The sequence below is a fragment of the Alligator sinensis genome, unplaced genomic scaffold, assembly GCF_000455745.1.
Source record: "Alligator sinensis unplaced genomic scaffold, ASM45574v1 scaffold338_1, whole genome shotgun sequence".
Taxonomy (NCBI): domain Eukaryota; kingdom Metazoa; phylum Chordata; order Crocodylia; family Alligatoridae; genus Alligator; species Alligator sinensis.
Genome location: NW_005842719.1, coordinates 657,394 through 673,226, shown reverse-complemented (window position 1 = coordinate 673,226; position 15,833 = coordinate 657,394). Strand labels below are relative to the sequence as shown.

The following is a 15,833-nucleotide window of genomic DNA, read 5'->3' as shown; positions in this document are numbered from 1 at the left end:
TGGGGAAAATATGGCCCGTGGGCCACATCCGGCCCGTGAGGTCATTCTATCTGACCTGCGGGGCCCCTAAAATTTTTTTGAAAATTAAAATGCATCTGTCCTTGGTTCCTGTCAAAAATGACAGGAACCAGGGGCAGTGGGACCCAGGGGAATCCTCGGCGGGCTCCAGCAACAGCAGGGCCTGCCCAGCCCCACCCCCCCAGCCGGAAGCCCCAGTGGGGGCTTCTGGCCTGGGACCACGTGGCTGCCCCGGCACTGGAAGCTCAGGTAAGGGGGTGGGGAAGGGCAGGGAAGGAGCTGGTGCGGAGCACAGGGAAAAGCAGCTCCTCGCCCGCCCGGTGGCCCACGCTCCCTGCTGCAGCCTCTTGCAGCCCACGCAGGGCTGTCTTGAGCAGGTACAGGCAGCCCCACGTGGGCTGTGAGTGGCTGCAGCGCGGGGCACTGGCCACGGGGCAGGGGAGGGGCCGCTTTTCCCCTGCACTCAGCACCAGCTTGTAACCCGGCTCCGTGCCAGCTCCAGGCTCGGCCATCAGGGCTGCGTCGTGGCGGCAGCAGGGTGTGCGCGTGTGCGTGTGTCTGTGTGTGTGTGTCCCTCTTGCTTCCTGTGCTGGGCAGTGTTTGCTGCTGCTGCCTTTCTGGAGCTCACCCCGTGCTGCAGCTGCTTGCAGCCCGTGTGGGGCTGCCTGTGCCTGCTCAGGACAGCCCCGTGTGGGCTGTGAGCTGCTGCAGCAGGGTGCGTGGGCCATGGTGCAGGCGAGGGGTCACTTTTCCCCATGCTCCACACCAGCTCCTTCCCTGCTGGCAAGCAGGGGGTCGGGGCTGTGCGCTGCCCCCCTCCTGTACCGCGGGGCTGAGTGGGCCTTGGGAGCGAGCGGGCGCGAGAACACAGGGCCCACATCGGTGTCTCAGGGCCAGCACCAGCAGGGTCCAGAGCAGGGCGGCAGGGGTGCAGTGTCCCAACCAGCAGGGGCTCTATGGAGCTGGGCCAGCTCCCCCCTCTCCCTGCTGGTGCAGCCCAGTCCGGCTTCACAGACCCCTGCCAGCCTGCACCCTGCTCTGGGCCCCACTGGTGCTGGCCCTGAGACATCGGGACATTTGGTGCCAAGATGGTGACCAGGGGGCGGGGCACCTGTCAAGGGGTGAGGCACCTGTCAAGGGGCAGGGCTACCCATTCAGCACTCAACAGCTTGCCAAAACTGGGTAAGCGGTCCTCAGCCCAAAATAATTGCCCATCCCTGCCCTAGCCCATGGAGAATCGTGCTCTTCAGTCCTTTCAGGCACTGCTGGAATCGCTTTCTTTCTCAGATGTGAAATTTTACTCTGTGCTATGTGTAAATCTGAAGTAGGTACCAGAACTCACAAGGCAGCTTCTTGGGTACCACAGCAAAATCAGATACCAGCTTTCCAGGGTGTTAAATATTTCTGTACATACCTTGTGGTGATGGAATTTCCAATAGGACATATCCCAACCCTTTAGCATCAAGAGAATGACAAGTGAAGGGAAAAAGTCTGCTCTTCCCTGACACTTGGGCATCCCATTGCAAACCACAGGGGCAGCACTTCCACTTCACCAGTGACTATCTCACGTGGACTGCCATGCAAAATTTTCAGTGGCCTCAGCTAAAGTAATTGTGAAGGAGCTCAGCAGGTGCTTAATAGTTAAGGCTAAGTTGAGCTTTGCCCTTAAAGCAAGGATTAGGCCTTTCTGTTATGTGCAGGAGATGTTACCTTTTGGGAGTCAAATATAAGGGGCACTACATTGCTGTTGCATGAAAAATTAACACAAAGTATTCAGTGAGTTAATTTGCATTTTGCAAATAATTTTCATGCCTTCTCAGTTTTTAAAAATGGAATTTGGTTTTAGGGTTGGTGCAGGCATTGGTTTGACAGTCCTACTGAGCAGAGGTTCTTGTTTATTCTAGAGGATAGCAACAGGACAAGCCCGCCAGTTAGTAGTAGGCCTGATAGGGAGTGGGTGATTTGAAAGCTGGAACTGAGAGTCCCCCACAACGTCTCTCATACTCTGAATATCCATTTGATGGACCAACTTTCAGACCTATCAAGAGGAACTGGATTGAGTCTGGTACCTTATACATGAAAGGTTCTATAGTTGTGTCCACTGTCCTTCAAAAATAGCTATCTTTGAAGGAGACGTAGGTAGTTATGGACTAGTCACAGCTCTATAGCTAAGTCTAAGTTGTGTTCTACACTAAAAGAGTGAATTCATCTGCTTTGTCATCTGTGAATGATGTGCTGTATCCTTTCCCTAATTACAGCCATTGCTCTTTGGAAGCAGAGGGAAGCTTTTGAGAATGTATAGATACATCCATTAATTAATTCCGAGTCCATTTTTTTAAATTAAGAATTAGCAGTGCAGGCTGTTTAGACCTCTTCTCTAGTTGAAATTCCCTGAAATTTCATGCTGGAGGTACAGACATTTTTGGATTATTGATCACTATTTTCTGTGATCTTTCATCACTGAAAAATTACTTAGCTGTAGAGATTGTAGCATAGTCCTTTTTTCTTCAGAGAAACTCTCAGAGGATTTGCCTTCGCTCAAAATAGACCATTAAACGGGCAACAAACAACACAGAGAGGCATAAACAAAGCAGTGCCACAATTAATGCCTTATATAATACCAGTCTCCCAGACTCCTTTCATTGAAATCCCCAGTAGCTTGTTACCCTCTAAGCCACAAACAAGTCTGCTCTGGTCTTTTTTTTATTTTTTAATGGTCTTTTGCTGCTTTCTGATACTGCTGGAGGGGGAGGATCTAACTGGTCATAGCAGAGGCCTAGGGAGTGGCTCCATAGTCAAGGTAGTACTTTTTCCATTTAAAGCAGGAATTATGTGTCTCAGCCTTACATGGCACTGAATGCTCTCTCCACTTCGGCTGTAGTAAGTCCTCAGGGACTCTTTGAATGTTCCTTGGGGCTTGGTTCTCCATTGTCTCTGAGCTTAGGTCAGTCCAGCATTGGGGGGCAGATTGGAGATCCTCCATTCTCAGAGGCCATGTTGCAAAGAAAAGCTTCAGGAAACACTTACAGAGTCTAGTGAGATGAGGTCCCTCATGACTAGGGATCCTGGTTTTCCCTGCTAAAAAATCGCAAATTCTCTGATTAAAAATCCCAAAATCTATGAATAAAATGAAAAGCCCCTCACTACTCCTCACAATCTCCTGGCCCTGCTCGTTGTCCCACAGGCCCCCCCCAGCCCTGTTGGTGCCCCCCTCCCCAGCCCTGCTGGAGGGGGCCTCCAGCTGTGAGGGCTACAGGGCCAGGGACCCAGGTCCACAGCCCCCTTTCCCTGGCAGGAGGCAGCTGCTGCAGAGGAGCAGAGCATGGAGTCTGGCTTCCCCCCCCGCCACCCCTCACTGCCTGCTGCAGGCTCTGGCGAGGGGAGTGGCTGGCTCTCTGCTGCTACATGCACTTCCGGGCAGCAGAGGGGACCTGTGCTTCCCCAGATCTGTGTGCGGGGCAGGGACAGGCTGCCAACTGCGGGCTCCCTTCCCTGCTGCCCTCCCCCAGGGCCTCCACAGCCCAGCAGGTATGACCTGGCACTGCAGGGAACAGCGGGGCCGATCAAGGTCCGCGCTGCCCAGGCGATGTGTCCTCTGTGCATGGGGCTGCAGTGATGGGCACAGCCCTGCGCTGCTTCCCCCTGCTGCTGCCGTGTGCACAGGCGACACATCGCTAGGGCAGCGCAGATCTCCCAGCAGCAACGATATCCCCATGCAGCCCTGCTCTATCCTGCAGTGCCAGGTTGCACCCACCGGGATGCGGAGGCCCTGGGGGAGGGGCAGCAGGATGATAGCCTGCAGCAGACAGCCTGCCTCGTGTACAGATCTGAGGGGCATGGGTCCCCCCTGCCTCCCTGGGACTGTGTAGCAGTGGGAAGACAGCCTCTCCTCTGCCCCCAGATAAGCCCCCTGTGACCCCATTCCACTCCGTGTCAGGGCCCTGTGGGCTCCAGTCCCCATGCACCACCCACTGGGCAGCAGCCCCAACCCTCCCCAACTTCCTCCCTCACTATGGGGGCCTCAGTCTCCCTCTCTTACCCTCCTGACTTACCTGTGGGAGCTGCTCTCCACACTGCCTGGTGGCCATGTGCATATACATGCACATGGTGTTCCCTGCCTGATGGCTGTCCTCCCGCTCCCACCCAGTTCCTTGTGGGCTGGAACGCTGCCAGCCCGCAGAGAGCTCTTTGCAAACTTGCAAAATCTGTGGGGTTCTCCAATAAAATGAGAAATCTGCGTTTCCTTCTGGTAAAAGGGGAAATCCGTTGTTTTCTCTGTTTTTCTATGAGAAACGGAAAACATGGATCCCTGCTCATGACCATTACATCAGTGGAGAATTGGGCACACTGGAGCTTATTCTACCATGTCCCATCTCTGCCCCTTCCTGTCTTTAGTCATAGGGGTGTTTTTTCTGATGCCTCCAGTTGATGGGGACTCCTCCTACACTCCAGTTGATGGGGACTCCTTCTACACTGGGGATTTGCCCAGTGCCAGCTGCCCCCAGTCCCTGCCTTTGCATGCACTCCTGGGGGTCAGGGGGGTCCTATGCTCCCCAGATCTGTGTGCAGGGCAGGGTAGGGGCAGACTGCCCACTGCGGGCTTCCCACCCTGCTGCCCTCCCCCAGGGCCTTTACAGCCCAGTCTCTCTAGGTCCACTGGGTAGAATGGAGATAACAGACCTGTGGAAAATCTTAACTCATTCTCTTAGCAAAATTGTACTCTGTCCTTTTGTTTGAACTGTGCCAGCTTTCCTCACATTGCTTTGGGCTACGCAAGCATCAATTTCTTCCTCAACTCTCTTGGACACAGGTTTTGTAATGTGAAAATTATCCCTTTGTGTGTTTAGTAAAGGTAGTACAACTTTTCAGGGCACACATCTACCAGGCTTCTCCCAAGGGTCTGGTGCTGCATTGCATGGCTGGACCAGACCTGTGCGTCCCTTCCCTCCCCGCCCCCCATGGCCCAGAAGCAACAGATCCTTAACACATGAATGTTGGGAGATATGAGACTCTTGTGCCCTCTTCACCCCAATTGCTGAGTATGCACTGAAAATTCAAATCTAAGGCCTCTTCAGTCCTGAGACTGTAATCACTTTTGGGGCTGGCTTTGCATGTCACCATATGCAAGTGAGAGAGGGGAAGAAGAGGACACCTTTTGACTTGTGTGGCTAGACTGGCAGGAGATCTGCCCAGGCCAGGAAGCATGCTGTCACCTCTCTATCCTGTTTTTTGTTATTTTAGACTGTACCCTCCTTGCCTGGGTCTCCTTTCCAGGGCTGTAAGCAGTGTGGGAGCAGACTTTACTAGCAGTGTAGAGATAACCACTGGTCTGTCAGCACTGGACTTGCTTGCTGGCACTGAGATATTTCATTTCTATTTCGCACTTCTTGCCAAGATCTATTTCATTCCTCTTTTGGAGTGGGATGTTCAAGCTCAATGAGTTTAAATTGTGAAACAGATGATGCTCCCTGCTCTTTGAGTAGTATGTGGGGCTGGGAGTCAGGTTTGGTCGTAGATGAAAGAGAGCCTGGGTTGTTCCTTTGCTCATCCTCATTGTAAACTCATCATGTTAGTTATTTGCAAGGAAATGAATGAATTTCTGGCCAGTTCCATGAACATCATTCACTTGTGTCTCTGGAAGCATTTTGAAGGAATGTTTCTTATTACAAATCCTGTCCTAGTCATGAAAGGCTATGTAGGGGAGAGTTACTTAGGAGAGTCTGTTACTGTCCCTTTACAACCCCAGTTCCCGCATGGGTCCTATCAAATTTTCCTCTCTTCCAGGGAAAATGAACCCTGTCTCAGGGCCCAGAACTGGCAGAGAAAGTGATGGTTCACTTGAGTATTCTACTTATTGAGGTCTCCTGTGCTGGTTTTGAATGCTAGCTGAGTCACCAAGCTGGGCCTCTTGTGACTGTTTCATGTTTATCTTACATGTTTGTTTTGGAGAGGGGGCACAGGAGACACCCAAGTTCCTTTCAGTTAATACTGGAAAAATTGCAAAAAATGAACAAACAGCAGAAACTAGAAATAGTAGACCTATTGCACTGAGCTTAAATAACCCAAGGGGCGGCAAGTTGATTCCTTTGGAAAGGAACATTACTGACTATGTGATCATACCACATGGCACGCATCTTGATGAACAGTTGCCTTCTCTGCGGAGCAAGAGAACCTGCATATGCCCCAAGATGAGAAGGGGGCCCATTTCAGGATTTGGGTCAGCAAGGTAGGTACTTAAAAGCATTTTTCCTTGATGGTTGGCTGATTAGAGTCCAAACAAACAGGGAGGAAAAGGTTGATCATCATAACATAACTATTAATTGGCTGGCTTCTGTTCTGGATTTGTCTGAGTGTGAAGCCTCTGTTTTTTTCTGTAGCCCTTGCAATTATAGGTCAACTAGCCAATTGCCCATCAAGAATGACAGGGGGGGTGGGGAGAGGGACTGGGTGGTAATGGAGCCCTAGACCAGCTCCCCCCTTCCCTCCTGCTGCTTGGGGTCCAGGCCCATTCTCCCCCTTCCTGCTGCAGCAGCAGGGGGAGGGGAGGACCAGGCCCACTGCAGGGGAGAACCGGGCCCAAGGGTGGTGAGAAGCCAGGCCTCTGTGGTGGGGGGGAGCAGTGGGCCTGGGCTGGCCCAGCAGTGGTGGGAATATAGGAAGAGCAGGTTCAGGGCTGACGTGGGGTGGGGGATGGGATGGGGGAGGAGTGGGACCAGGCCCACTCCTCTCCTCCCCTAGCCGCTGCCACGTTGGGCTGGGTTAGCTGCTTCCCCCCCGACTGCCGTGGCAGGCTGGCTTCTCCCCTGGCTTGGGCTTGGTCCTCCTCCCCTCTTTGGGTCCAGTCCCACTCCTCCTGTACCCCACTTCCCCCACATTGGCTCAGACTCCACTTCTTCCATTCCCCCCGCCATCGCTGGGTTGGCCCGGACCTGCTGCTCCCCCTGCGGCGATGACCTGGCTTCTCCCCACCCTCGGGCCTGGTCCTTCCTCACATCGGGCCCAAATCCACTCCTCCCCTCCCACCGATGCCACAGTGAGCCCACTATTCTCTCCACCACCGCCGCCACGTTGGGCCTTGCTGGTGACAACAGAAGTGGGGAGGGACAGGCTGAGGCCAGAGCCTGTGGCCTGCCTGCCCCACCGCCATGGCATCCTGACCCTACTCCCCCCTGCACCACTGCCGCTGTCACCTGCAAGGAGTAAGGGGTGGGGGGAGCCGCCAGCTCCGGTGGCCTTGCCCCCCGCTCCATCATCGTCACCTGCAAGGAGCAGGGCAGGAGGGGCAAGACCTGCTGTGCTGGCCTCACCCCCCGTGTTCCGTTCGCTCTGTTGCGTCTGCCTCCAGGGAGCAGGGTCGGGGAGCGAGGTCAGTTGTGCTGGCCTCGCTCCCGTGTCCCTGTCATCATGGTGGTACTCCACTGCCACTAGCTCCTGTTAGAATGCTTGTTTGCATTCTGATTGGCTGTTTGTCTGTCAATCAGAGCACAAATAAAGCGTGACAGACAGACGTAGGCTTTTATAATATTAGAATTTACAAGTGATGGGTCTAAAAGGTCCAACAGAATCCTTAGGTATCACCAAACCTGTTTTGGGTAATTTGTTTATCAATGGGGCACATTTGCAGTAGCTTGTATGGGTGATGGTCTGTTTACCAAACTCCAGACATACATTACACCTTGGATATTGTGCCTGTAAATGTGAGCAGGGTGTTTGTCAGATACAAGGCATCTTTCCTGTATCTAATGCACCTTTTACAGGTTTCTCTTAAGATGCTTATTTAGTCTTTTGTTTTATTTAGCTGCTAGGTCATTTGAAATGCATATGAAATGCATATGTAGTTACCTGGGGTTTAGGTTGTAGCTGTGTTGGTCTAAGGAAGGGTTTTTGAACCGGAAAGCTTGCTTAATAACTATTCTCCAACCATTTGGGTTGGTCTAATAAAAGATCTCAAATTCACCCAAGGAACCTTGTCTGCCTATGTAGTTACCTTGCCTTCACTGGTTCAGCCTTTTCTTGCTTTCTTAGGTACACACATCTGATGAACAGGCCAGGTCTCTGCCAACAGTTTTAATCACTTTTATTATTTTATGGCATGGGTCTGGTATTGGGTACCGCAAGCACTCCACTGTCTCAACACCTAATGGGTTGCAAGCCCTTAAGGGACTTTGATTTTCTTGTGTCAGTTTTGTTACCATATCCCAGTCTTGCCCCAGCCATTGTCTTGCATTTTTGTGCAAGAGACACTGTCCAAGCTTTCACAGTTTTCATATGCAGCAGATGCCCTCTCCCATGTATGACTCAAATACAGGTGTTGTAGTTCTGACAGAGCCTGAGAGCTCTTTTGTGTTGCATAATGTAACACTGCTGTACTGCTGCATCCTATAGTTTTTCATCTGGATTGGGTCTTAGAGACTGAATCTGCTGTGTCTAGGTTAGAGGAGGGACTTGAATGCAGGTGTCTCCTACATGGCTCTTGCACAGAACCCTCACCATGGATATGTACCAACCACATGTGCCTGCCTCAGATGTGCCAGGCTGAAGCCTTTCTATCGGCTCCTCAAGAACCTCTTATTGAGGTTCTGGCTACATTTTTCTCCACAACTTTTATTTTATGCACACCCCTGCCATAGCCACACAAAATCCAGGACCTTCTGGTCATACTTCTCCTGACCCTGCCAATCTGTCCATTTGCTAGATCAAGAAGATGCTGGCTGGAGGTACCTTTCATTAATATATCCAATCCTTTCATCCCTCTTATTCAGCTGGTTAGTGCCAAGTGCAGTTAATTGGAGCTGGTAACAAAGCCATTGCTATGTTATGTTAAAAGAACTTCTCACAGTGATAAAAAAGAAAAGATATAATATAATGAGCACCTATGAGCTCTACAAAAACAACTCAAAGCCAGCTAATAATAAAAACCAAAAAGTTAATAAGGACAAAACTTAAGCAATGATTAAATAAAGCAAAATATAAACAATACTAGAAGCAGGTGCAACTTCAAAACATTAATCATAACAAGCTACCCTAACAGAGGGAATGGGGGACTTGTAGTTCCTGGGGGGCTAGGACCACCACCAAGGTGTAAGAAATAGGCCTAGCCCAGGGAGTTTTCTAACCACAAGGCTATTGGCTGTTCTTGAATGTGTTCTCTCCCATCGTGTCATCAGAAACTTTGCATGGTCTTGTATTTGTCCTAGGGAAGAGCTGTAAATTTTTAGGCATCTCACAAATACTGATGGGAACAGCGGGGTGGGCTCCACTGTGCTGTCACTGGTTGTTAACTCATCTGTCTCAGCACTTTACAAGCAGCTGGGAAGAGCAGCCTCCACTGCATGTTTCATAAGCCAGAACAGGCTCAGATGGAGCAGGGTTAGAGTACAGTGTGGACCTTGAAGAGGGCCTGTCGTGGACATCAAGGAGGAAGGCCTTTTGTCCAGGGAAGGGAAAAAGGGGCATGACAGAAATAGAACTGAGGAAGGCCGGTGACCTGATCACAATAGTCAAAAGGGGTATGATTTTATCAATAGTTTGGCTCGGGCGTGATGTGAGATTTGCATACAAGGGTCTGAGGAAGGATGGGAAGCTGGTAGAAGTGGTGGAACAGGAGGTGGAATGGACAGAAGTGGAGAGGAGGCAGGAGTAAAGAGGGAGTCTTCTTGTGACAGCAAGTAGGAGTCCTGATCTCTGGTGCCACGCAGAGGGGAAATGGTGGTATGCCAAGAGCTAGTTGTGGGGGTTGGAAAATGCTCTTTCATGGTGCTTACAATTCTCAAAGCATTGGTTCCCTGCCTCATCTTCACTCCCCTTCCTTGTCTTCTGACTCCTCTCCTCCCCATCCCCCCTCACTCCCCTGCCTGCTGGTGCTACTTTCTCCACTGTTCAGTGGTGGGGAAGCTCCAGAGCTAGCCAGGCTGAGCAGGGGCTGGGTTCAGCTGGGAAGGGGACCATTGCAACAGGGTGGCTGGAGAGTAGTTTCCCCCTGAAGAGTAGCTTCCCTATCCCCAACCTTATCCCAGTCATGACGAAGGAAAGGAAAACCCCTCTGCTGGCCTTATATAGGGAAGTTTAAAACCCAGTCCAGATAAGGGAAGTGCAAATAATCTCATGCCACTATCCAAACAGAGACAGAGGGGTGTGGAACCTTCACAAAGATGGGGTCAGGCGATGATCTTGAGGGCATTTTGGAAACTTTTGAACAGGTAGCTGGTATGTACCAATGACCCCAGGGTCAGTCAGCCAGTAAACTGACTCCTTACCTGCGAGAAGAGACTCGGGGAGCATACCAGGGCCTGGAAGCTATGGCTGTACAGGACTGTGAAACCCTCAAAGCCACCATCTTTGTCCACCTGGGTCTCACAAAAGAGACATAACAGTGCTGGTTCAAGAAAGAATACCAATGCTGGTTCAAGAACTGAGATCTGACCCTGAGCGGTTGCCAGAGCCTCAAGGAGCTTGGTAGTCACTGGCTTAAACTGGAGTCCTACTCAGCCACAGAAATAGTAGCATTGATAACCTTGGAGTATTTCCAGAAGGTATTACCCATGGGGCCCAGGTAATACATTTTCAGGCACTTGGCTAAGGATATCAATAAGGGGATTCGCATAGTCAAAAATTTCCTGGAGGTCAAGTTAAAATGCAGAAAATCCTGCAGAACCAAAGAACCCAAGCCCAATGAGGCTAGGAGGTCTTTGGGTGGAGGTCTTTCACCAGATCCTGGACTCCTGCTCCCGTCCCCACATAGGCAAAAATGAGTTCAGCAATACAGGGCTACTGTTCTGGAGTAGATAAAAAATCTCCTTCGTGTATTACCCATAGAGAAAAAGGGGAATTCTTGGTTTGTCTTACTTGTGTAAACAAAGAATGCCACAGATAGACTGCAGCAACATGCAGATGTGGATCTTGGTGGTCCAGACAGAGGCCCCAGGGCAGAAGGACTCCTCGTTTCTTGTCTAAGATACCTAGTGGATGCCTAGTGGATACGGGCTCTGCACAAACATTTATCCAGAAGTGGCTTGGGGATTCCAACCAGCTGATGATACTAGAGGACATGCATGTAACCTAGATCCTATCTAGGTCCTAAAACTGATAGTTAGGGTCCAGACAGTGGAAATAAGTGGTGGTGGCAGGCTAGGACCACAGGCAGCAGAAGAGGGGGAGCTAACGAGGCTCAGATGCCCCAAACGCAGGGCAGCAGGTATGGCTGGAGGTTAGCCTGGCTACAGGCTGCTGCAGCAAGGGAAGAGGGGCACGCACACTGAGATACCCTCCTGTGGTGGAGCACCTTTTGGGGTGCTTGCCACTTGAGGGCTTTCACAGGCTCTGAGGGGAGCCTGTTCTGGAGAAGGAGCAGGGGAAACCTACCCCAGGAACTATTTTAAGGGGGAAGGTGTTACTAGATTTGCCTATCACTTTGGGGTCCACTCATGTATTAAGGATACGTTTCTAGGGTCTTCGTAATTCTATCAGTGTGCTGCTTGTGTGTACGGGTGTTTCTGTATGGAGCTGTATTTTTCCCTTCTTCAAGTCCTCACCCCCAATGGAGCTATCTTGCAGAACTCAGTTTCAGTGAGGCTGGGCTCCTCCAGCCACTAAATTAGTCAAATACACACACGCAGATTAACGTGACACACCTGACCTGGCTGGGTTGATCAACATGGACAGGCTGACATCTTCATATGCCAGGAATCAGTTTATTAAGGTAACAGTAAAAATGTAGTCAGACACAAGCACACAGATAAACAGAATACCTCTGAATCCAGCTGGGTGTCAAGCTGACACCCTCATGGGCTAGCATTCAATTCATTAGGGCACGTTTGAGCCAAACTGGGTCAATCAGCCTGTACAAACTGATCCCCTTATGTGTCTCAAACTCAGCACGTCCCAATCTTTTGCCCTAACTGTTCTAATAATGGTAGCCTCTTGATGACCGGACCCCACAGTATTTCTGGGCTTCACAGGGATCTTTGGGTTAGGTAAAAGAAGTGTTGCTGTAGAGCAAGTGGGGAAGGAGAAATAGAGAAGGAAAAATACATCTGGTTACCACCAGTTTGACTATAAAAGTTAGTTATTGCTAAGTATATGAAATATATATAATGGTACTAGTAATAGTAGACATGCAAGGAAAAACAAAACAATTACAATATTACCTTGGTTTCATTGAGTATTTGGGGAAACCTAGCTCAAGCTTAACTAATACAATTCAGGTTCAGAAAGCTATGCCTAGAGAGAGAGAGAAAAAGAGAGAGAGCGAGAGCTGAGATCTCACCGTTTTAAGGCACTCAGGTGATTTGTTGACAAGCAAAGTTCTCAGCACAATCCTTGAAGGGAGATGATCTGTTTCTCCCAGCTTCTTGACAACAACAGCAGATGGTGTCAGAGAGATTTCTCTCCCTTAAAGCACACTGTTTGCTGCTTTTACAGATGTTTATACCCTCAGTTCAGCTTTTTCAAAGCATTCTTTTAATTGTGTAAATCAAGGGGTCCCAAGCCATAATTGACAGGGAAAATCCTGTTATATAAATGGTTAAAATTTAAATGAATTACCTTTTTCAGTGACAAGGGGTTATCTGGTTTGGAACATATCAAGAAACTGATTAACGACTAGGAAAAACATTAAGTTTTAAGGAGTAACCAGACACCTAGAAGCCAGCTTGAAATGATTATGAATAGAAGATATACTGGATGGGATACTACATTGTTTCTTCTCAGATGCCTTAGCTATGCTTGCAGCATCAGGGTTTTGTATTTTACCTGTTGTGAATAAGCCTCAGTTTACCATGACTCTGAGAGTCATGCCAATCTTGTACACCCTAACTAAAAGAGTCTGTCTACCCCTCTGCTGCCCGATAACATTGTGCCCTGCTCCACCTGGGTTACAGTAGCACTTTTGTTCTTTGCTCATTCTTTGTGTCCATAATCTGGGTTATATTGGAGAACAAATTTGCACCCTTGGTTTTATAGATGCAATTAGGATGCTCTTCCTCGGAGGCAGGGGCCTAGGAGGCTGTGTCTGCTGCTTGTGCCCTTGTGCAGAGCCAGGGTCACGTCTAGTGAACTTTCAGACTAATAGAGTATTTTTTGCTTACTTTCAGCTTTTATTTTTTAATCTCTCTTGGCCTGCAGAGCTCATCTGTCTTTCTGAAATATTACCAGTGTAGAACGTGTTATCTACCTTGTTCTTGGGGCAACAAGTCCTGGCAAAGGATGATCTTCGTGGTTAAGCCCAGGCCTGGAAGTTTGGATGTGTGCATTTTACTCCTTAGCGTGCCAGAAACTTGTTTTCTGATCTACAGAGTGGTCACTTCAACTCCCCATGGCTTTAAAAAACAGAGAGCAAAATCTCCATGTCACTGAGCAGTGGACCTTTTCTATTATCAGCATGGAGGAACCTTGTCAGTGCTGCGAATGTAACTGATTCAGGTAGTGCATATCCAGTGCCTGTGGAGCCCATGGTTCTGAGCAGGGATGTTGTAAGGGCCAGTTCATTAGTGTCTGAAAGAGACTTTTAAATGATCCAGAAGGAAGTGTTAGAGAGGAGGTGATGATAGTCCTTCTCTCATTGCACCCTTTCAAGGCACACGAAAGGGTAAATGATTAATCATTTGACAGATAAGTGCCATGATAACCAGTTAGCTTACCAGTTATCCTATAGTTGCCAGCAGGCACAGTCTTGCAGGGAAGGGAAGCCACACGGTGCCCTAACAGGAATCAGAAGGCAGAGGGCAGGCAGGATGGAAGAGGGCTAGGGGGACTAGTACCCATAGCCTAAGAGGAAAACTGGAAGCAGCTTAATGACTTGTCAATTAAGCAATTAACTGCTTGTTCCCAGGTGCTCCCTCCCTCCCAGCTCAGGGCTTCAGGTGGGCTGTGTTGTCTGGCTGGGCTTGCCTCCTCCCCGCAGTCAAAGGGCTCCAGGAGCCTTTGCAGCTGCTTTGTTAAAATTGGAGATCCAAGTTTTCTGTTCACCACGGAAAAAATGCAGACTTTCTTCCTTAAAGGAGAAAAACAAAGGAAACAGTGAGTTTACACACACAAGCATACCAGATTTTTAGGGCCTGGTACATCATTAACTGGTTCCAAGGATGCACTTGAGCATGGTGTAGTGAGATATGAGATGCAATTCATCTAACGGTGCAGACAAATGCTGTACAAGATATACATGCCATTTGTGATGTTCCAGAAGCAGCTAAAGTGCACCAAAGTAGTGCCTCTTGAAATGAGAAGAAGCAGGGGACCCATAGGCCCTCCAGAATTCTACAGTGCTTCACTCCCACCTCCACCCCTATAGGGTGGACAGTTCAGCCACTGCTGCTGCGGTTGCTGAGTTCTCTAGCCCCAGTCCCCTCTACCTTTCTGTTCCAGTGAGAGGAGGAGAAGTTCAGGGGATTTAGGAATGAAGAGTTGCAGTGTGGGGGCTCCTCATCCCCCTTCACAGGTCCCCATGCCTCCCCCCTCCCAAACCCACAATCTCTGACTCCTGCCTCACCTCCTGGCCCTGGGAACACACAGTTCTGCTGGAGCTAGGATCTCCAGCCCTTATTAGCTGCTACCTCTGCTCTGGTGAGAGGTAAAAAGGAGAGGCTTGTGGGGGGTTGGGGCTGGAGAGCTAGATATCCCCTCAGTGGAGCACTCATTGGATACTTACCTGGCTGGACTCATTTGAGTCCCGTTTTTGTTTTTAGGTTGTTTTTTTTTTGGGGGGGTTGTTCTCCCGCCCTGGCGGGGGGTTGGGCTAGAGGATCTGTTAGGTCCCTTCCGACCCTAAAAACTATGAAACTATGAGCACCCCTACCACTTTTTAGACTCTTGCTAGATGTCCACCCCTCTGCCGCCCCCTGCCAGACTCCTGTGCCCGCACCACTGCCCACCACCATACCCTCATGTCCCCTGCTGCTGTTGGAGCTGGGATTCTGGCGCTCTACCCTTCAGTTCCCATATTTCTCTAGTTCTGGTAGAGGGTCAGGGTCTCCAGACACCAACTGACTTCAGGGGGTGAGGAAACACTGGTTCACTGTACTCCCAGCCCTGAGGAGGGGGGCCGAGGAATGGGATGAGGAGCAGAGCATCAGTAACGTAACTGAGGGTGGGCAAGAGTACCACTTGCCCCAGACACGGACTTTGGAGGGGCACCAGAATGGTCTTTCATCCTCAGTGCCCACGCCACGCAGGTTTTACTCAATACTGTTCTGTCCCTTGTCAAGGCCTCGGCCTCCTTGGCTTCATCCTCCTTTTTCTCTGGCTACAGGCCTTCAGCCCTGGCCTACCAATTCAAGCTTTGGCCCTGGTCTCTTGCTCTGGCCCCCTGGTGCCTGCTGGGCACCTGGCTGCCCCAAGGCTTTTCCTGGTATCTGCCCTTCTAGGCTGATCCCACCCTCTTGGGCTCAGAGTCTCCAACCCCAGTGCTCAGCCATCTCAGGCAATGCTGGGCTCCCTACCCCTGCATTTGCCTTACTTGAGTTCTGGGCCCTCTGCTTCCAGTCAGTGCCTTGAGCCTGACCCCTGGCAGGGCTCAAGGCAATCACATGCCCCATAGGCACTAATGGGACCTCCAAACACCCCTATAGTCCTAAATCAGGGGTTTTCAACCTCTTTTAACAAGTGTGCCCCTTCTGGGTGCATGGCAGGTGTGTGCCCCCAGGTCTGCACACAGGTCATGGGTGGGCTGGGGCCAGGGTTATGCTGGGCTGTTCTGGGAAGGGGTGGGGGGAATTGGGCCAGGCTGCACTTGGGGCAGGCAGCAGCAGCACTGAGAGGGAGGATATTGGGGGTGCTAACTCGCTGTACCCCACCCTCAACCCCTGCTCCCATCACAGCCC

General features: G+C 50.5%; 1 protein-coding gene across 1 annotated transcript in view; it reads left to right on the top strand.

Moving 5' to 3' along the window:
* Window positions 1–15,833, top strand: part of CHD6 (chromodomain helicase DNA binding protein 6) — a 251,204-nt gene that overhangs the window by 65,159 nt on the left and 170,212 nt on the right.